This window comes from Callorhinus ursinus, unplaced genomic scaffold, assembly GCF_003265705.2.
Source record: "Callorhinus ursinus isolate GAN/ISIS: 27379988/994484 unplaced genomic scaffold, GSC_fseal_2.0 scaffold8, whole genome shotgun sequence".
NCBI classification, from domain to species: domain Eukaryota; kingdom Metazoa; phylum Chordata; class Mammalia; order Carnivora; family Otariidae; genus Callorhinus; species Callorhinus ursinus.
Window position 1 is genome coordinate 69390667 of NW_027397070.1, and position 21157 is coordinate 69411823.

Genomic DNA, 21157 nt, shown 5'->3' on the forward strand with positions numbered 1-21157 from the left:
AAAATTTTAGGCTCTTCCATTTTTTTGAAAGGTGCATCTGGACTTTTCCAAATTGTCATAATTGGTTCTGGGTTGGTATTTAACCATTTTGAGTTTTCTTTAGAAAGATGGTATTATTATTATTCCCTGAATAATAAAACCAACCAGTGAGTGAGTCAATCCATAAATCCATAAATACGTGTAGTGGAGGATTGGGAGATTGTACCAGGAAACAAATAAAATATGTTAAATTCTACACAAATAAGTCCAATAAAAAGGTGATCATGGCTCCCCCACGTAGGTAGCAAATAAGGTCGGATGTCTCTAATTGGTAATTTTTATTTTATTTTGTGTTGAGCAAGGAATTCAATGGTATTCCTATTATTTAGTAGAAATTTAACTAAGTAAAAGAGTACCATCCTTGGGAAGATGATGACAATGTGATATGAAATAGAGCTTCTGGTTAACTAGTCCTCTTCACAAATTTCATAAGTTTAAAAAAGAGAACTCTGCTTTCATTGTGTTTGCAAATTGTCTTCCCTCCCCCCTTTTTCCTTTGTTTGTAGAATGAACACAAAGCTGATTTAATCATTCTGTAATCCTCAAGACCTGGATGTTAATTCTGGGACTAAGAAGCGTAAAAACTGATGTAAGTAATATCACTGTTTGTGTTCAAGGCTTAGATGGGGGTTATTTATGGGAGCCCACTAAATTAGTTCAATAAAATAAGTAGTTAAATAATATATGAAATTAAGGAATGCCAATCCTGAGCCCCATGATTGGAATGTGTCACGAATTAAAATTTATATTTACTTTGACTCCTCTCAGCTAAGGACCATCACTAACGTGATGGAGGGCATTTCACATATTCTCAAAGCAGTCTATCTTCCCATTTAATATTCTTGCCACATTTGCTTAATACATTCCTTCACTGATAAAGGTCTCAATTATTATCGCTTTGAGGCCGGAAGACCTTGAAAGATGGCAGATGTCAGTTTTGTCCCTTGTGGATTAAGATGATAGGTCTGTGGTTGTCGATGACACCAGTTTTCACGTATGGGCAAGTCCAGTGAAAATGAGCAGGTGGACACCACTCATAAGTAAGGGACTGATACAAAGCAAGTTTGCTGATTAATCCCTATGAGTAAAACAGGTTCATTGTGAAAAGTGAGGGACTATTTGCTCCTCATGAATGGGGGCAATGAGCAGATCTTGGTTGTCTGTCCTTCAGGCTTTTGTTCTCAGTTTTGTGTCATTAAAGGTGATTGATTGTAGAACTGTTAACCATGAATCTGTGAATGAATGAATCCATTCAAAAGTCATAAGTGAATGAAGACCTAGCAAGCTGTGCCTGGATCAATGGTGAGTATTTGGTGGAGGTATCTGAATCAACACCTTTGATAAAGCCCTCTGTGTAACTCTGAGGTCCATTACGGAGAAGGAACCAGTCAATATTCTCTGTAGAAATTAGTTAATAGTAGAAGTTAGGAAAATTCAATAAACTTGCCCCAGGCTTTTGTGGTTCATGGATATGGATTGTATTATTTCAAGTCAATCAATGCATGAATAAAGAAATGAATACATGAAACACTAAAAGCCTCCTCATGGGACAATTAGCAGAGTGCAGTAAACACTATTAATATCAATACAATTCTGAAGGAAAATGGAAAGGCTTACTGTGTAATCCTCTTTTATATGGAACATATTAGTGTCTGCAGCTGAGAGGCAGTGTTTGGAGTTTTTGTAGTTTGCTGGGGGTTTTTTAAACCTAAGAAAAAGGAAAGTGTTTGCCTCAGTCAATAATCTGTTAGATAACCATCTTTTTAATAGGTTTTGATACAGGTAGATATTTGTAAACATTATAGATCTTAATCTTGGGCTAAGGTGGTGGACTTAATAGTGTTTATTATATTTTTTATCACTAAGAATTCCATACTGGATTAATAAAGAATTGCATGTTTGAGCCAAAGTTCTTATTGGTATCTAGCTCTGTCTGATTAACAGCTATTAAAAAATTCTAAATGTAGTCTATATCTGCTTTTTCCTACCTAGAGTGAACAATAGCACTGCTCACTCAATCATTTAGTAAGAGTTATTATAGTCAGCCAGGAGCATGGAGACTAATATAAGTAAGTCCCTTAGTTCACATTCTTTGTTTGGATGGCTTGTTCATGGGTGTTATCTGAAGAATTTAAAAGTAAATAATTGTGTACTACAACACACAAAATAAAAAAAACACTTCAAGTGTGGACCGAAGATGGGAATGTGTTATAAACCAAAAATTTTGTTTAATCTAAATCAGTACAATAGAGGTAATTTTAAAAGAAGGTAGAAGTTATTTATTTTCAGAGCAGTTTAATATTCTTTATTTTTTACCATGGTTGGTTTAAGCATTCCCATATGGGTAGAGCTAGCTGATAGCTCTTTTGGGGCAGCCCAGAGGTGATTGAAGATGGTGGTTTCATTATTTTTCATTGAACCATCTTTGACATATGGACAAATTAAATAAGAAAGGGCCACACAGGAAGCAGTGCTAAATGTGGGTTTGATACAAAGCAGGGAAGTTTGACCCATCTGCACGTGTAGCTTTGAACAGCATTACAAAAAGATGAGTTTCTTAGCTCTTTGGGAGAAAAGCCTAAAATTCAAGGATCTTGTTTTTGGAATTTTACGATTGTTTTATTATTTGTGAATTGGAATATTAATCAATAAACAAAAAAAAATTTCCTAGTATGGACCAATGATGAATGTCATGGGGTTTCTGAAACAAGAATTTTGATTAAACCCATCTGCAACTGAGGTCCATTACAAAGAAACACCTCATTATTCTCTTTGTGGGAAATGAGCCTACAGCATCTTATTCGTGGGCTTTTGTGGTTTGGGGTATGAATTGCATTATTATAATATAATTAGCCCATGAATAAAGAAATATATCAATGAATAAAGAATAAGAGAGATATACACGCATTACTTTTAAGGCATATAATGAAACGTGGGTAGTTACTAAAACAATTTTGAGATATTTAGTCCCAATAAATTAGTAGTCAAGGTTTTTATCACTTTGGTAAGGGACATATGGTCAACTGCGCATAAGAGTCAGTGTTTTGTTTTGTGTTGAGGCACATTGCCAATTGATCATTTTATTAAGGAAAGGAAAATATATTTACATAAGTAGTTGATTGAATAAACTATGTAATTGAGAGGGAGAGCATGGAGCAGTGATGATGTTTCATACAACCACACTCATGATTAATGCAATCTTTTTATGCAGTTTTATGTAAGCAAACAAATATTAAAGAATCAGTTTGCTATTCTTCTGGGTAATGACATAAGGACAAATGTAAATATTATTCAAAGTACTTATCCAGTGTGAGTGGGCTGACATATATTGAAGTATAATTATAAGTGAGCAAATGTATTTGCATTTATATCAGTTTTTTAAAAAGTCAGCCAACAATGCACAAAAGGAAAGCATGCAGTTGGATGTAAAGATCATGATGTGTCATGTTTTATACAGTTGATATCCATAAGAATTCAAAGAGCTCTAGGCCTTTCTAATGGTGCACATAGACATTTATAAATAATAAGTATTTTGCTTCTCTTTTGATGGTTGTTTAATTTTTCGAATTCTTTTAGAAAAATGAAGGGATGGCCTACTTATCCCATGAGTAATTAAATAGAACAATTAGTGAGTGAATTAATAAATATATTAAGTAGGGTCAGGCTTGGATCCCTGGTGAGATTGTGCCTTGAATTGAATCTCCCAGGTATCCAATTCTGCACAAATAAAGTTCACCTAAAAAGATGATCCTGGCTTTTACCAAGTCCAGACAGATATTCCTAATAATTATAATTATTTTTCTCCTGTTTAGTCCTAGGTTCAGTGTTGTTCATTCTATTATTTAAAATAAAAAATCGCACAAATTAGTAAATATAAAGTAGAACTCTCTCTTCCAAATGTTTAGAAAATTATGGAAATTTAGGTTTATGGTTGACTTTTGATCATTTAAAATAGGTAAATATAGACTGATTCTTTTTAAAGTTTGCCTTTTACTCCTCAGAATGAGCATAATCTACTAGATTTGATTATTATCTCATGGTGAAGATCTTGCCTTTTATCTCTTTGGGTAAAGAGAGAAGAGATCAATGTAAGCAATAATCAATGTTCATGTATTGCTTGGGGGCTTGATCATGGGTATTCACTGAGATGTTTTGAAAGAATAAATGGCTGCAGACATGAGCAGATTCAAGCGTGGTCATGCATTGCCCAATGATTAAAATATGTTATGAATTTAGAATTATGATTAATCCATTTCAGCATTACTAAATTTCTTGAGATGAAGGATGAAAGACATTTCAATAATTTTCAAAACACTTTTATACTCCATTTTACTTTTGTTCCACAGTTGATTTAAATACTTCTCCGTTGGTTGATATTATAGACTGTGAACCCACTTAGGGGAGAACATAAGAAAATGGGAAATTTTGCCTTTTTCTTACTCATGGTACAAAATAGTAGTTCACTGTACCATCTTTATAAAACATGGATGTTAAATTAAAGAGCCCAAGCAGGGACCAATGACTAATGGAAATGAGATGATGCAAGGATATGGATTAATTCATATTTGCAATGCTGAGGTGGATCGCACAGAGAGAGCTAGTCCTGTAGCTCTGTAGGAAGTCCGCTTTCTTGGACACATTCCTATCTTCAAGGACCTTCATTTTATTTTCCTAATTCATGCACACTGACTGTATTATTAATGAATCGATGAATAAGTCAGAACAATATATTAAATGAAGGCACAGAATACCAAGTCTGGATCAATGATGAGTGTGCGTGGGGCATCTGAATAAAACTTTTGATTAAACCCAGTCTGTAACTCTGAGGTCCATTGCATCTATGGGAAATGTGCTTATAGATGAAATTAGAAATATTGGAGGTGGTCTTGTTTTGTGTTGTTGTTTTATTGTTCACAGCTATGAATTGTATTATTATAAGTAAAGTATAAGTAAAGAGAAGGGCTGCACCTTATCCAATCATGAAAGGAGCTAATGAATCAAGAATTATTATTAATATTTTTCTGGCATTTTGAGCTAAAATAAAGCAGACTAAGGCTGCTCCTCCTTTGGGAACATATAGATGGATATATGTGCACCTCAGTGTTTTTGTTCTGAGGTGGTAGTGAGTCAGTGGCATATCTTATTTTAAAAAGAGACAAGAAAATTACATATTGCATAGTAATCAGCAATATTTAATAGAATATGTATATTCAATTATAATCTAGCAAATCATGATAAGCCCATTAGTATGAAATGATTTTAATAAACAAGATTTAACATAGTAAATGATAAAAAATAAAATACATTATTAAATAATTATTGAAATGTAGAAAAGGTCTAAGCATGAACATTGGAAAGGTGAGTATAGTAATTGTGTTCATTGACTTTTCTTTCAAAAGAAAAATGGAAAAATAAATAAATAACTAAAAATGAAAGAAAAATGTAAATGCATTTTGTTGATTTCTGCAAATGAAAAGTCAATGGATACATTTAGTATCACTTAGCCTTCTTATGAAGTATCCTTAGGGTTCATCATTATTGGTGCCATTATTAGTAGTGAGTAAAAGAATAACTGTATATCTCAATCCATTATTTAAAAGAATGTAAACCATGGGTCAGTGAGGAGCACATATAATGTATGAAGGAGCATGATTAACCTGTTCTATCCTCTTGAAGTCCACTTAAATAAAAATGATACAGGCCCCTCCTTCAGGGAAAGATCGTATAACCCCCATTTTCTAAATACATCTTGCTGTTAACATTTAAATTCAAATTAATTAAAAATAGAAATTCACACCCTTTGTAACACTAGCCACATTTCAAAAGATATGTGGCCAGTGGTTGCTATATTGAATAGTGCTAATAGAGAATATTTCCATCACTTCAGGAAGTTCCATCAGTGCAAACAGTGCTGAGATAGAAAGTTGCATGTAATAATATTTAGTTTTGGGTGGTTGATGGCTCTACCATTTTATGTTTTCTGTAGAAAAAAAAAGAGTAGATAATTAAATTATCCTTAGAGTTATTTAAAAAGTGAGTAAATAAATTAATTGATAAACACAAGAATTAAAGGATAGTATGGCTCATTGTTCAGATTGTTTCATGAAATAAGAATTTAAATTCATCCCATTTTGCTGAAGTTTTCCCACTGAAAGATTATCTGAACTTTTTACTATTTGGTAGGTTATAGAGACAGATATCAATAATAGTGCTAGTTCCTTTTGTGTTCGGTGGTAGATTATAAAAGATCTTTATGTTATTTCACACTAAAAATTGAGTAATTCAGTAGATGAAAAGGATACCACTGTTGTATTGATGAAAATGTGACACGAACCAATATTTATGATTAATCTAATGCAGAACTAACTTCTACTTAAAAATCTACCTTATCTTCCTGGATGTGAATATTCCACATTGGATTCAGCCATTGTCCAATGAAGAAGATCTTGACTGTTACTTCTGTGGGTAAGAAGTAAATGTAACAGTCAAAGTTTGTTATTGTTCGTATGGTTTGTCCATATGTGGTCACTAAGGTAGTTAAATAGAACAAAAGGCTATATACACAAAAATAAAAATGTAAGAACACCAAGTATGGACCAATAGTGGGAATGTGTTCTGGGCCAAGGAGTAGGATTAACCCATTTCAGCACAACTGAGATGCATTTTTTTTTAATGGAAGGCATTTAATTAATTTTTGGAACTGTCTGCTATTCCATATTATTTCTAAAGCACAGAGGATTGAAGTATTTTCATTTTGATAGAGATCCAGGCTATTAACTGTTAAGAGGAAGGAGCTCTTAGAAGGTAAAGCATATTGTCTGTGTTCTAAATGTGGGATACAATTGTGGTTTTTTTATTACACCATGCTTAAAACTGGAAATTAAATGAACATGGCCCAATCATGGGACATTTTTAATGATGGTATTGATATGAAGCAAGGTTCACATGGAGATCTAGTCTGAAAGCTCTGTGAGAAATCAGTCTAGAGACAGATTATAGTTCTATTGAGTATCTTGTTCTGGCAGTTGGTGATTCATAGGAAAATGAAGGTAGAAATGAATGAAGAAAGAGTGCCAAGTGTGGACCAATGATGAGATTGGAGGGTGTCTGAATCAAAAATTTTGATTAAAGCCATCTGTGACTCTGAGGTCCATAATTAAAAAGTGGCCTCATTTTTTTCCTCTATGGAAATGAGCTTAGAGCAGAAGTTCAGAATGTTCAAGTATCTTGATTATGGGCATACACACTTTATGGGTATAGACTGAATTCTTGTAAGTAAATCATGCATGAATAAATTGAAGAAATATAATAATGAGTAAATATAAAGAAATCTGGGCATAGACCAATTGTGAGAGTATATAATGAAACGGGGATTGTTATTATACATTTCTGTGGCCCTGAATTCCAGTTAAATCTATTTCTAAAGGCTGTTGCCCCATTTTGGAAGGAGTGGGTAGGCAGATGTATGTAAGACTCATGTAGGTGGTTGCTTGTTGGTGGTTGTTTTTATTTAGAAAAGGAAAAATTACATACATAAATAATCCATTAAATACTTAATTGGAAACAGAATGAACATAGTTCATATTAGAATGTGCCTTATGAACAGAGTTATTATTAATCTACCTCTGTTCACTAAATTTTATTAAAAAGGAGAAACAGCTCATTTTTAAAGCTCTGTGGGTACTATAATAGACATAGAGACAAAATAATGTTTTTCAAGTTTCCTGTCTAATATTAGTTAATTCCCAGATATTGATGAATTATTACATTTGAGTAGATTAAGTCCTAACCACAGTTTTTTTAAAAAAAGGGGGCAAAACATGGCTCAGTAAGAAGCAAGAATAATGGTTAATCTTTGTTTATACTACTGATCATCTCTTCGTAGCTTGGGTATGGGCATGTGGACACTTGCACATGAAGAGCATTTCTATTCTGGGTTGTTCATGGGTTTACCTGTGTGTGTGTTTTAGTATATTTTAATGTATGATCAAATATTCCCTGAGTCACTCCATAAATAAATAAATAAAACAATGAACAATTGAATTAATATATGAGGAGGGTCAAGCATAGATCTTGGTGAGAATATGCCATGAATCACACATTTAAACTCCTCTATTTCTACACAGATTGAGTCCTTCAGAAAAAAAAAATTGTCTAGGCTCTTGCCTATGTGGGTAGGGGCTCTCTAGACAGATAAGTGCAATAGGCAGAGTTTTTATTTTTGCATGATGAACTCAACAGTATTCGTTGTATTATTTAAAATTTATAGTTAAATCAAGAAACAAATAAGGAGTGATGTTCTTGGGTCAGTGATGAAAATGAGAAATGAACCAACTTCTTGATTAATCTTGTACCACACAACTATTTTCCTTTAAATCAGTCTAAATCTAGACTGTTCATTCTTTTGAATATTGGCACTTGACTCCACAGAATGAAGACAATGGTTGATTTAATTAGTCTCTACTGATGAAGATCTTGGCTGTTATCTTTGTGGGTAAGGAACCTAATGACTAAAGTAAATAATAGTCAAAAGATCTTGTCAATTGGGGTGAATTTTTCATTAGTGTTCACGGAATTATTTAAATTAAACCATACACAGATCATTGATGTGAATGTGCTGTGAAATAAATATTGTTAATCCAATTCAGTACAATTGTAGTTGAAAGTAAGATGGAAGACATTTTATTCATTTTCAAAGTAGATAAATAATCCATCTTATTTTTGCAGTGCATTTGACTTAAACATTTATCCAGTAATAAAATCTAAGGCTGCACTGTTCAGTGTGGTTGCCCCTAGCCACACGTGGCTATTTAAGTCTAAAATAATTAAAGTTCAGTGAATTTTAACTTTAGTTCTTCAGTTGCACTAGCCACATTTCAAGTACTTAGTAGCTACATGTGGCTAATGGTGACCGCGTGAGAGCGCAGTTATGGCACATTCATGTTATGATGCAAAGTGCTACTGGATAGCTCCTCACTGAAGGAGTACATAGAAAGATGGAAGATGCACATGAAGCTGGGATGTTAGTTGATCATTCCTCGCTGAGGGCCACTACAAAAAAACTCTTTTGGGAAAAGGTCTAGTTATGGGAAGAGAGCCTATAAATAGACCTTGGTCATATCCAAGGATCTTGTTCTTGGCTTTTTAAAAATTCGTGGATATTGATTTTATTACTGTTGGTGGGTCAATGAATGGATCAATAAACAAAGGTATAAATGAAGAAAAAGATTGCTTAACCTGGATCAATGATGAGTACCCTGGGGTGTCTGAAATCAAGGATTTTGATTAAACCCTGTAACTCTGAGGTCCACTACAAAAGATTCCTCTCTGTTGTCTCTATGGGAAATGAGCTTATTCTAGGAGTTAAAAATACTCAGGAGTTTGTTCTTGGGCTTTTGGGTATTGTATTTTCAGTAAATCAATGCATGAATAAATCAAGAAACAAATAAATGAATAAAGACAAAATGGGTTATTCCTGATCCAAATAGGAGAGTATGTAATGTAATATATGTAATGTAAAAATCATTGTTAATAAATTTCTGAAGCACTGAGTTCCAGTTAAGTAAATTGATTAAAGCTGACCCTTTTGGGTAAAGAGAATTTAGATAAATGGATATAAGAACGCATGTTGTTTTTCTGGGTTGGGTTGTTGGTTTTTTGTTTTACTAAGAGAAGAGCAAAACATTTACTTAAAATTAATTATTGATTAAATAACTGCATAATTGAGAGAGGGCTTACACATGGACTTATGTTGAGAATGTGTCATATGACCAGTTACTACTAATCCAATGATATTCACTATGTTTTAATAAAAAAAGGGAAAACAGGAAAAAAATCACCTGATCTTTTTTTCTGTGCCTAAGAAGCTAAGGACAGACATTAATATTGTCCTGTTTCTGTGGAGTCACAAATATTAGTGATATTATTATATATATATAAAAGAATAAGTTAACATTTTAATCAATTATTTGGATCATGAGGAGCATGTGTTATGAAGCAAGGACAGTGATTAATCCAGTTCTACACAATTGCTCTCCAGAAAAAGAAAATAAGGCTTATGCTCTTAAATTTTGGGAATGGTGAATATATTTAGATAGGATTTCTTTTTCTGGTTTGGTGAAGTTTCTTTAAAAAAGCAGAAGATAAATGACTCCATATGTAACTATGTTCCTCCATACACATGTAGAGGTGGGATAAGCATGCACAATTGTTGAGAATGTACTGGACTCTAGGATTCAGATTAGCCTGGTTCTTTCCAAGCAAGATTTATTTAGAAAGAAGATAGAGTGTCACCTGGTTGAGTAGGGGACATAGAAACAAATATGAGTAGTAGTCATGGTTCTTACTCTTTTATCTGGTGTTGGTTTCAGAGCGGTTCGTTATATCAGTTAAATGTAGTGGGTGGATCAGTCAAGCTGTTTTGAGTTTTAATACATAACAGGCACTAAGGTTTATTTCTAATCATTTATTGTTGACCTAAAATATCTGAATCTAGGCTGTTCTATATCTATCATCTATATCATTGAATCTATTTGTTTTTATATTTGCTTTACACTCTACAGAATGGATGCATGATGAATTAAATATGGAGTGTAGAAACTTATGTAATAACAGTCAAGGTAATTGCTTCTGGTTTGGCGGTCTGTCATGGGTGTTAACTCCATTATTGAAAGGGAATACATTGCTACATATACAAATAAAATGAATGAAGGTCATGTGTGAGCCAGTTCGGCACATCCGTGGTCAATTAAAGAGAAAAAAGCAAGACCATTTTATTCATTTTCACAGTTAATTATTCAATTAATTAGTGTAAAATGTATTATTCAATTTCAACTTTGAGTCACAGTTGATTTAAACCTACCTTTATTTATGGAGACATTATTTGGTCACATTCAAATAGTAAAATGGGGTTAATAGGAAGTATTGTATTAATCTCTATTGGAAATATTATGGACAATTAAGATATAATCAGTGGTATGTAATTCTGTACAGAAACGTTAGAGATATTCAAGGATCTTGTCTCAAGTTTTCATGACCTTTATGCATTTTATTATCATTAGGGAATTGATGAATTAATCATTAAAACATGTGCACATGATTGAAGATAATGAGGGCCAATCCTGGACCAATGATGATGACTGGTGGAGTATGAGTCATGGAGGATGAATACTATGTAACTGGAACTCTGAGGTCCAGCACAATAAGAAATCTAGTCTATACCTTCTGCTGGAAATGATCCAATGAACAGATGTTAGGAATATTTAAAGATCTTCTTAGTTTTTGTGTTCACAGAATTCGATTCTATTCTTGTAAGTGGACCAACAAAAGAATCAAACAAACACATAAATAAAGCAAGAAAGTAGAGTATTATCCAATTTTGAGAATATATGCTGAGGCCAGAAATGTTATTAATATATATTAAAGGCACTGACTTCCATTAGGAAATAAATGTCCTAAAGGTGTTATCTCTTTGGCTAAGGTTGATATGTACAGTGTAAATCATAGCCTATTTTCTTGTTTGGCCAGGGCCTTGTTCAACGTTGTTTGTTACCTCAAGAAAAAAACATAACAATTTAATACATACCTAAATGACAAATAAAATGAAAGGAGGCATGCAAGGATAAATGGAGAGAATATTTCAAATCTTTTTTATCATCTGTTTTTATACTCTCAGAATGGATGCTCCCGGCCAGTTTAAGCATCTCCATGGTCTTGAGCTCTCTGGTTGCCTAGGAGCCTAGAGATCCATGTGAGTATGGTCTAAGTATTTGCCTTGGTTTTGGTCCTTGTTAAAGGATCCATGAAAGCCGACCATGGTCCAGTGATAAATATGGCATTGTCCTGAACACTGTTGTTGATGGTTGCAAAATTAAGAATGATTAATGAGAGATATAATCAATGTAGTAAATGATCCTGTAGGTAGCTATTAGAGATACTTAAAAATCTTGTTCTTAAGTTTTTGTGATTCAAAATTACTTAATTACTAATGAAATGAGGAATTAATCAGTAAACAAATGTAGAAATTAGTGGAGAAGAAGAGGGCCAGTTCTGGACCAATGATGACAAAGGGTGGCGTATGAGTCATGGATGATGAATATTACGTGTCTGAAACTCTGAGGTCCAACGAATAAGAAATCTAGGCATTCCTTCTGTTGGAAATAATCCTGTGGACAGATAATAGGAATACACAAGGATTTTGTTCTTTTACTATGTATACCTAGTTTCGATTTCATATCTATAAATGGATCAATGATAGAACCATAAATAAATATATAAATCAGTAAATATAAAAAGATGAAGCATTGTTAAACTAAAAAAATGTGGTGAGGCAAGAAATACTATTAATATTAATTGAAATCATAGATAGAAGTCCATTAAGAATTAAATGGATCAACTGTGTTACCTCTGTGCAGAGATCATACAGGTACTGACTAATAATAGTCACTTTGGTTGTCACAGACCAGTCTCATGGGCGAGTTTGTTCATTTTGTTAAGAGGAAACTATGAAAATATTATGAAAAATTAATAAATAATCAAATGGATGAATCAATGAAATGTGAAAGCAAGGCTAAATGGAGAGAATGTCTCAGTTTTTAAAATAATCTCTTCTGCTTTGTACTCCTCAGAATGGATGCGCTTGAGCTGATTCCATGTATTTGGCTCCATTGTTAGGAACACAGACACAAATGTGAGTAATAGTTATGATGCTCGTAGTTTGAATGGTTATTTTTTAAAAAGAATATTCAGTGTTTTAATAAGATGTATTTTGTGTAAGCAAAGAAAGCCAACTGTGGCCCAATGAGAAATATGCTACTATATGAAACATTGAGGATAATTAATATAAGAAATATATTAATGTGGTAAATGTATAGGCAGATGTAGGGATATTTAGGGCCTTTATTCTTGTTTTTTTTTTTAAATCATAAGTATTTGTTTTATTATCAGGGAATTGGTAAATTAATTCATAAACAAATATTGATGAAAGTGAAGAATAAGAGGCTCAAGCTTGGATCGATGATGATGGCTGGTGGCGTATGAATCATGCATAATGAATGATACGTGTCTGGAACTCTGAGGTCCAACAAAGAAAATCTTGTTTACTGCCTCTATTGGAAATGGCCCTATAGACAGATGTTAAGAATATATAAGGATCATGTTCTTGGTCTTTTTGTTCATGGATTTTGATTATGTTATCATAATTGGATATACTAAAATTATAAACAATAAAAAATATAAATAAATATGAATAAGTAAAACCTTGTTCAATCATGAAAATGTGTCAAGACATAAGAGAATCTATTAACATATGTTAAAAACATTGAGCCGATTAAGAAAGACATGGTTCAAAAGTGTGACTTCTTTGGCTAATGATTATATAGAAAGTACACATAATGATCATTGTTCCTGTTCTGGCTCAGTGACAAATTTGATGTTCGTTTTCTTAAGAGAAATATTAATAAATATTACCCCAAAATAATAAATACCTAAATTACTGACTAAACAAAAGGTGAAGTGGAAGGATTAATGGAGAGATAATGTCTCTCTCTCTTTTCTTTTCATCTTCTCTGCTCTGTACTTCTCAGAGTGGCCACACCAAGCTGATTAAAGCATCTTCCATGATTATGAGCTCTATATGTGGGAGATGGAGACCAGTGTGAGTACAAAGTTCTTATCTTATTTTGGTGGTTTGTTTAGGAGTTAGGTGTAATATTAAGAAATACTTAAATTTAGTAAAAAAAAAAGGCCAACCATGGCCCCATGATAAATATAGAATTGACATGAAACATTATATTGATTAACTACTGCAACATTGTAGATGATTAATGAAATACATCCTCAAGGAGACAATGATTCTATGGTCAGATGTTAGGGATGCTTAAGGGTCTTATTTTCAAGTGTTTTTGATTCATAGATGTTTATTTTATAGTCATTGATTTATTGATAAGTTAATCAGTAAAGAAATGTAGAAGTGAGTGAAGAAAAAGGGCCAGTGTTGAACCGATGATGATGGCTGGTGGCGTATGAGTCATGGATGATGAATACTATGTGTCGGGAACTCTGAGGTCCAACACAACAAGAAATCTAGTCTTTTTTCTCTGTTGAAAATGACTGACTGTAGGCTGGCTGGTGGCATGACAGACGAGGAGGAAGACCCTGCTTTTGAGGAAGAAAAAGGAAATGACCATAGTGATATTAATAACATACGAGGATCAAGTTCTTGGTCTTTGTGTTCATGGATTTTGATTCTTTTAGTATAAAGAACTGAAAGAATCAATAATCAAATATAAATAAATATGACTAAGTTAAGGATTGTAAATTATGAAAATTAATAAATAGCTAAGTGGAGGAGTCAATGAAATGTGGAAAACAAAGCCAGTGAATATAAGGTCTAATTTTTTTTTTTTTTAATATCACCTTCTGTGTTTTCCACTTCTCAGAAAGGTTGCCCTGGAGCTGATTGCACGATTCTCTCATGGTCACAAGATGTCTGCTTGTCTCTATGTGTTTGGTGCATTGAAGGGTGAGTTTTTATGGGTACACACTCTGTATTTGAAAAGTATGAAATATAATAAAAGAAAGCCACCCATGGGCCATTGATAAATATGGATTTGATATTACATTGCATTACAGTGATTAGTCCCTATATGAGACTTTAAGGGTGATTAATCAAGGAAGTATATTGATACAGTAAATGATTCTATGGACAGATGTGGGACGATTCAAGGCCTATATTCTAGGGTTTTTTTTTTGCAGATAAATTGATGAATTAATAAACAAAGGTAGATGAGAGTGAGGAAAAAAGGCCAAGGGTGGACCCATGATGATGGCTGGTGGCGTATGAGTCATGGTTGATGACTACGTCTGGAACTCTGAGGTCCAACATAAAAAAAAAATCTAGTTTATTGCCTCTGTTGGAAATGATCCTATAGACAGATTTAGAATTTCACAGGGATCTTGTTCTGGGGTCTTTGTGTTCATGAATTTTGATTCTATTACAATAAGTGAATCAATAAAAGAAAAAATGTAGTAAGGCAAGAGTGAGAGAGAAATAGTTCATGGGTATTACCTCTACATAAGAATGTTGTTATAGGTAATATAAACAATGGCCAGTATTCTTCTTCTGGGTTGTGGAAAGTTCAGTATTTGTTTTTCTTAAGAAAAAGTAAAATGCATATTACCCTGAATTAATATTACTGAGTAATGAAATGTAGTGCAAGAATCAATAGAGAATATGTCTCATTAATGTTATTATCTACTCTGCTTTTTACTTTTTAGAATGTACACACCCAAGGTGGTTTAAGTAGTATGCCTTGGCCAGTGATCTCTACATTTGCCTGTAGGAACATGGAACCAATGTGAGTAATAGTAAATGTTTTCATCTCACTTTGGGTGATTTCTTTAGGGGATTCTATGTAATATTTAAAAATAAGTATTCAGTGTAACAGAAAAGACCAACCATGATCCAGTCATGAAACTGGAAATGTATGAAACATGATGTTGATTAATCTACCTTTACAACACTGAGGATGATTAATGGGAGATATTTCAATGAGGCAATGATTCTAAAGAAAAATGATAGGGATACTGAAGGCCCTTGTCCTGGGGCTTTTGTGATTCATAGATATTCATTTAATTACCATAGTGAGTTGATGAATTGATCCTTAAAAAATGTATATGAGAATAAAGAAAAGGAGGCCTGCGCATGGACCAATGATGACAGCTGGTGGCGTATGAGTCATATACGATGACTGCTACGTGTCTGGAAGTCTGAGGTCCAACACAATGATCCTGTGGATCGATGTTAGGATTATACAAGAATATTGTTCTAGTAATCATGGATTCATGAAATTTCTATGTTATTTATATATATGAATGGATCACTGATAGGACCAATAAATAAATATATAACTAAATAAAACCATGGAAGAAACCTTTCCAACTATGAATATATATGTGGTGAGGCAAGCACTATTAATATAAACTAAAGGAACCAATGCAGGTTAAGAGATAAGTGGACCAAGAGTGTTCCCTATTTTTCTAAGGATCATAACATTACATTTATATTTATGCTTATATATGTGTATGAATTATGAAAAATAATAAGGACCTTTACGATTGGGTAAATGAAATGAGGAAAACGAGGACCATTCTAGAGAAGGCCTCAAGTTTTTTCTAATCACCTGCTCTGCTCTGTACTCCTCAGAATGGGTGCATGACTGCAGTGCGTTGAAGCATCTTCCATGGTCATGAACTCTGTGGTTGCCTCTTGGTGTAATGAGCACAGAGACCAATGTGAGTAATGGTTTTGTGTCTGCGTTTGAGAATTTATTTTCAGGTATTCACTGTATTATTAAAAGTGTGAAATATAATAAGAAATGCCTACCATCAGGAATGATAAATATGGGATTGGTCTGCTGCATTGTATGGATTAATCCATATATGGAACTTTGATGATAATTTATGAAAGAGGTATATCAGTGTGGCAGATAATCCTATAGGTAGATATAGAATATTCACGGTTCTTATTCGGGTTTTTGTGAATCATAGAGTTTTAGGAATTAATATTAGTGAATTCATGTATTGGTCAGTGAACTTAAACAGATGAGAATGAAGAGAAAAGAGGTCCAGATTTGGACCAATGATGACAATTGGTGGCGTATGAGTCATAGATGATGAATATTACACGTCTGAAACTCTGAGGTCCAACAAAAAAAGAAAGCTAACCTATTGCCTCTGTTTGACATGATGTTATAGACAAATATTAGGAAAATAAAAGAATAATTTTCTTCTTTTGTGTTTATGAGTTTTGATTTTACTGTAAAGAATGACCCAAAGAGACAATCAGTATACAAGTACAAATAAGGTAGAGTGAAATATGTTTGCTCTTAGTTTATGTGGTGAGGTGATAAAAGCTACTAACATATATTGAAAATGCTGCAGTTCATTAAGAAATGTAAATGGTTCACTTGTCTTACTCTTTGGCTGAGAATGATACATAGACAATGCATAGCAGCCAAAGTTCTTATTTTCTGTTAGTGTTAAGTTTGCTATTGTTTGTTTTATTTTGAGAAAAATAATAAATATGTTCCCAATTCACTGTATTCCCAAATGACTAACTGAAGATGGAATGTATGAATCAAATAATCTCTCAGCCTGTTATTGTCTGTTCTGCTTTGCATTCCTCAGAATGGATATACTTGAACTTACAGAGTCATCTGGCCGTGATATAGTGCTCATGGATGCCCCTGGGTGTAAGAGCATGGAGAACAATGTGAGTGACCGATTCTTCTGGTTTAGATGGTTTCTATAGGATATTCAGCGTCATAACAAAAATTCAAGGAATTCCAAACATAGCTCAATGGTAAATATGGTGTTGACATGAAACATTATGATAACTAATCAGTATGTTCCCAATGAGGATCATTAGTCAAACAAGTATATTCAATGAGGCAAAAGATTCTATAGACAGTTGTTGGGGATACTTAAGGACCTTGTCCTTGAGTTTTGTGATTCACAGATACTTATTCTATTGTATTAATTGATATATTGACAGTAAACAAATGTAAATGAGAATGAAGAAAGGGAGATCTGAGTGTGGACCAATGATGACAGCTGGTGGCGTATGAGTCATATACGATGAATGCTACGTGTCTGGAAGTCTGAGGTCCATCCAACACAAAGATACCTAGTCTAGTCCCTCTGTTCACAGTGTTCCTATAGACAGAGGTCAGGAATATACAAGGAACTTGTTCTTATTCTTTGTGATAATGAATTTTTAGAAATATTATAAAAGTATCAATGGCAAAATAAACAAATGTATAAATGAATAAAGATGAAGAGGGTTAAGTATTATTCGTAATTAAAAGATGTAGTAAGGAGAAATAATATGTTAGAATGGATAATAAATGGATCAAGTGCATTTTACCTTTTTGACTAAGGATGATATAGACAGTGATCAGTAATAGTCAATGATATTGCTTTTTTTTTTTTTTAAAGATTTTATTTATTTATTTGAGAGAAAGAATGAGAGAGAGAGAGAGAGAGAGCACATAAGAGAGGGGAGGGTCAGAGGGAGAAGCAGACTCCCTGCCGAGCAGGGAGCCCAATGCGGGACTTGATCCCAGGACTCCAGGATCATGACCTGAGCCGAAGGCAGTCGCTTAACCAACTGAGCCACCCAGGCGCCCCTAGTCAATGATATTGTAATAGCATATTGAGCCTAGCATAATGTATAGCGATGTTGGATCATTTGATGTAATGAATGAATGAAATGTAATTTCATTACACCTGAAACTAATGTAGCATTGTGTGCCAACTATACTCAAAAATTTAAAAAAATTTTTTTAAATGTAAATTCAATTTAATTAACGTATAGTGTATTATTAGTTTCAGAGGTAGAATTTAGTGATTCATCAGTTGCACATAACAACATGTGCTCATTACATCAAGTGCCCTCAGTGCCCATCACCCAGTTACCCCATCACCCCACCCAACTACCCTTCAGCAACCCTCAGTTTGTTTCCTATAGGTAAGAGTCTCTTATGGTTTATCTCCCTCTCTGTTTTCCTCTTATTTTATTTTTCCTTTGCCTATGTTCATCTGTTTTTTTCCTTAAATTCCATATATGAGTGAAATCATACGGTATTTGTTTTTCTCTGACTGACTTATTTTGTTTAGCTTAATACCCTCTAGTTCCATCCACATGGTTGCAAATGGCAGGATTTCATTCTTTTTGATGGCTGAGTGATATTCCATTGTGTACATATATACCACATCTTTATCCGTTCATCTGTGGATGGACATCTAGGCTCTTTCCATAGTTTGGCTACTGTGGACATTGTTGCTATAAACATTGGGGTGCATGTGCCCCTTCTAATGACTATGTATCCTTTGGATAAATAATACGAGTAGTGCAATTGCTAGGTCATAGGGTAGTTCTATTTTTTTAAAAATTTAAATTCAATTAAATAGCATATAGTGTATTATTAGTTTCAGAGGTAGAGTTCAGTGATTCATCAGTTTTTTGTTTTTTTTTTTAAGATTTTATTTATTTGACACAGAGAGAGAGTCAGTGAGAGAGGGAGCACAAGCAGGGGGAGTGGGGGAGGGGGAAGAAGTCTTCCTGCCAAGCAGGGCGCCCCATGCGGGGCTCGATCCCAGGACCCTAGGATCACGACCTCAGCCGAAGGCAGACGCTTAACGACTGAGCCACCCAAGCACCCCCCCCTTTTTTAAAATAAGATTGTATTTATTTATTTGACACAGAGAGAGAGACAGTGAGAGAGGGCTATCAGTCTTATATAATACCCAGTGCTCATTACATCACATGCCCTTCTTCATGTTCATCACCCAGTTACCCCATCCCCCCCCCCCCTCCCTTCCCTCCAGCAACCCTCAGTTTGTTTCCTAGAGTTAAGAGTCTCTTATGGTTTGTCTCCCTCTCTGATTTCATCTTGTTTTATTCTTTCCCTCCTTTCCCCTATGATCCTCTGTTTTGTTTCTTAAATTCCACATATGAGTGAAATCATGATAATTGTCTTTCTTTGATTGACTATTTTGCTTAGCACAACACCCTCTAGTTCCATCCACATCCTTGCAAATGCCAAGATTTCTTTTTTTTTTTCTGATGGCTGAGTATTATTCCATTGTATATATACACCCATCTTCTTTATCCATTCATCCGTCGATGGACATCTGAGCTCTTTCCATAGTTTGTGTATTGTGGCCATTGTTGCTATAACCATTGGGGTGCAGGTGCCCCTTTGAACCACTATGTTTGTATCCTTTGGATACATACCTACTAGTGCAATTGCTGGGTTGTAGGGTAGCTCTATTTTTAACTTTCTGAGGAACCTCCGTACTGTTTTCCAGAGGGGCTGCAAAGGAATGAAGTAGTCATCTGTGCTGCGATGCAGATGTGCCTTGAAAACATTGTGCTAAGTGAAAGAAGGCAGACAGAAAAGGTCACATCATGCCTGACTCCATTTATACAAAATATCCAATGGAGATAAATCCACAGAGAATAAAGATGGGTAGTTGCCCGGGGCTGGAGGCAGGAGCAGTAGGGCGAGACTGCTTAATGAGCATGGGATTTTATTTTGGAGTGATGAAAGTAGTTTGAAACTACAGAGAAATAGTAGTTTTACAATATTGTGAAAATATTCAATGCTACTTATTTGTTAACTTTAAACGACTAATTTTATCTCAAAAAAATGAGAGATCTTTATTTTAAAAACTCAATTATTAAGCTGAGAAACTTTAAAGTTTGATGTTTATTTTGTGAAGGGCAAATAAATATTTCCATACATTAGTAAATATCTCCATGTCTACACGTAAGAAGGGTGGAAAGTTCGGATCAATGGAGAGAATGTCTTAATCTTTTTATCACCTTTTCTAATTGGTTCTCTTCAGAATGGCACTCCAAGCTGCTTCGCCGTGGTCAAGATTGTCATGTTGCTTTCGTGTTGGAAAGAGACCAAGGTGAGTAATGGTCACAGTTGTCATCTTAGGTTGGGTCATTTGTTTAAAGGTATTCATTGAATTATTAAAAAGTATGAAACATAATTTTAAAAAAGTTAACTATGTCCCAGTGAGAAATATGGTATCAGCCATGATGTTGATTAATCAATAATGGCAATATAGAGGTCGATTACTGAAACAGAATCAGTCTCTGTGGGAAATGATTCTATAAAGAGATTTTAGAGATCTGAAAGGATCTTCTTCTTGGATTTTGTGAATCATGTATTTATTTTATTATTATTAATGGATTAATGATTTATTTGATACCAGTGTAGAAATGAATGAAGAAAAAGAGACCCAAACCTGAACCTTTGGTGGCAACTGGTAGCATATGTGTCTGGATGGTGAATAATATGTGCCTGGGATTCTGAGGTCCAACACAAGATGTCATTAGTCAGATCCGTCTCGTGGACATGCTACTTTAGACAGACACTGGGAATATATAAAGGTCATCTTTCTGCCTTAGTTTTATTGTTTTAGATTTAGTATTATAAATGGATCAATGATAGAACTATTAATGAACTATATAAAAATAAAGAAAAAGAGTGAAGCATCGTCCAGCTGTGAATATATGTGGTGAGGCAAGAATTATTACTAC

General features: G+C 34.0%; 2 long non-coding RNA genes, 12 other non-coding genes and 2 pseudogenes across 20 annotated transcripts in view; all 16 read left to right on the plus strand.

The window, feature by feature from the left end:
- LOC141373315 (uncharacterized) overlaps positions 1–10986 on the plus strand; it is a 46633-nt gene extending 35647 nt beyond the window's left edge. For 4 of the 7 annotated variants that reach the window (XR_012379180.1, XR_012379181.1, XR_012379183.1 and 1 more), the window contains one exon: positions 546–10986. This is a non-coding gene — a long non-coding RNA (uncharacterized lncRNA). The remainder of the gene's footprint in view (positions 1–545) is intronic. The other 3 variants (XR_012379187.1, XR_012379186.1, XR_012379185.1) reach the window with 3 other exon arrangements.
- On the plus strand, positions 1332–1410 carry LOC112822857 (small nucleolar RNA SNORD113/SNORD114 family; annotated as a pseudogene).
- Positions 2713–2785, plus strand: LOC112822861 (small nucleolar RNA SNORD113/SNORD114 family). Its single transcript, XR_003207846.1, has one exon. It is a non-coding gene; the product is annotated as a small nucleolar RNA SNORD113/SNORD114 family (small nucleolar RNA).
- On the plus strand, positions 4797–4872 carry LOC112822849 (small nucleolar RNA SNORD113/SNORD114 family). The gene has a single exon (XR_003207837.1). It is a non-coding gene; the product is annotated as a small nucleolar RNA SNORD113/SNORD114 family (small nucleolar RNA).
- LOC112822841 (small nucleolar RNA SNORD113/SNORD114 family) lies at positions 7120–7193 on the plus strand. The gene has a single exon (XR_003207829.1). It is a non-coding gene; the product is annotated as a small nucleolar RNA SNORD113/SNORD114 family (small nucleolar RNA).
- On the plus strand, positions 9278–9350 carry LOC112822846 (small nucleolar RNA SNORD113/SNORD114 family). Its single transcript, XR_003207834.1, has one exon. It is a non-coding gene; the product is annotated as a small nucleolar RNA SNORD113/SNORD114 family (small nucleolar RNA).
- A 174-nt stretch (positions 10987–11160) lies between the features above and the next one.
- LOC112822824 (small nucleolar RNA SNORD113/SNORD114 family) lies at positions 11161–11235 on the plus strand. The gene has a single exon (XR_003207816.1). It is a non-coding gene; the product is annotated as a small nucleolar RNA SNORD113/SNORD114 family (small nucleolar RNA).
- Positions 11236–12088: 853 nt separating this feature from the next.
- LOC112822812 (small nucleolar RNA SNORD113/SNORD114 family) lies at positions 12089–12163 on the plus strand. The gene has a single exon (XR_003207805.1). It is a non-coding gene; the product is annotated as a small nucleolar RNA SNORD113/SNORD114 family (small nucleolar RNA).
- A 499-nt stretch (positions 12164–12662) lies between these two features.
- LOC141373317 (uncharacterized) lies at positions 12663–20520 on the plus strand. Its single transcript, XR_012379189.1, has 7 exons — positions 12663–12727; positions 13623–13693; positions 14478–14560; positions 15316–15395; positions 16244–16332; positions 17227–17311; positions 20452–20520. It is a non-coding gene; the product is annotated as an uncharacterized lncRNA (long non-coding RNA).
- Positions 13047–13121, plus strand: LOC112822823 (small nucleolar RNA SNORD113/SNORD114 family). The gene has a single exon (XR_003207815.1). It is a non-coding gene; the product is annotated as a small nucleolar RNA SNORD113/SNORD114 family (small nucleolar RNA).
- LOC112822830 (small nucleolar RNA SNORD113/SNORD114 family) lies at positions 14034–14108 on the plus strand. The gene has a single exon (XR_003207822.1). It is a non-coding gene; the product is annotated as a small nucleolar RNA SNORD113/SNORD114 family (small nucleolar RNA).
- On the plus strand, positions 14851–14920 carry LOC112822834 (small nucleolar RNA SNORD113/SNORD114 family; annotated as a pseudogene).
- Positions 15744–15818, plus strand: LOC112822809 (small nucleolar RNA SNORD113/SNORD114 family). Its single transcript, XR_003207802.1, has one exon. It is a non-coding gene; the product is annotated as a small nucleolar RNA SNORD113/SNORD114 family (small nucleolar RNA).
- LOC112822808 (small nucleolar RNA SNORD113/SNORD114 family) lies at positions 16672–16746 on the plus strand. Its single transcript, XR_003207801.1, has one exon. It is a non-coding gene; the product is annotated as a small nucleolar RNA SNORD113/SNORD114 family (small nucleolar RNA).
- Positions 17636–17710, plus strand: LOC112822807 (small nucleolar RNA SNORD113/SNORD114 family). Its single transcript, XR_003207800.1, has one exon. It is a non-coding gene; the product is annotated as a small nucleolar RNA SNORD113/SNORD114 family (small nucleolar RNA).
- A 343-nt stretch (positions 20521–20863) lies between the features above and the next one.
- On the plus strand, positions 20864–20937 carry LOC112822852 (small nucleolar RNA SNORD113/SNORD114 family). The gene has a single exon (XR_003207840.1). It is a non-coding gene; the product is annotated as a small nucleolar RNA SNORD113/SNORD114 family (small nucleolar RNA).
- The last annotated feature ends 220 nt before the right edge of the window (positions 20938–21157 follow it).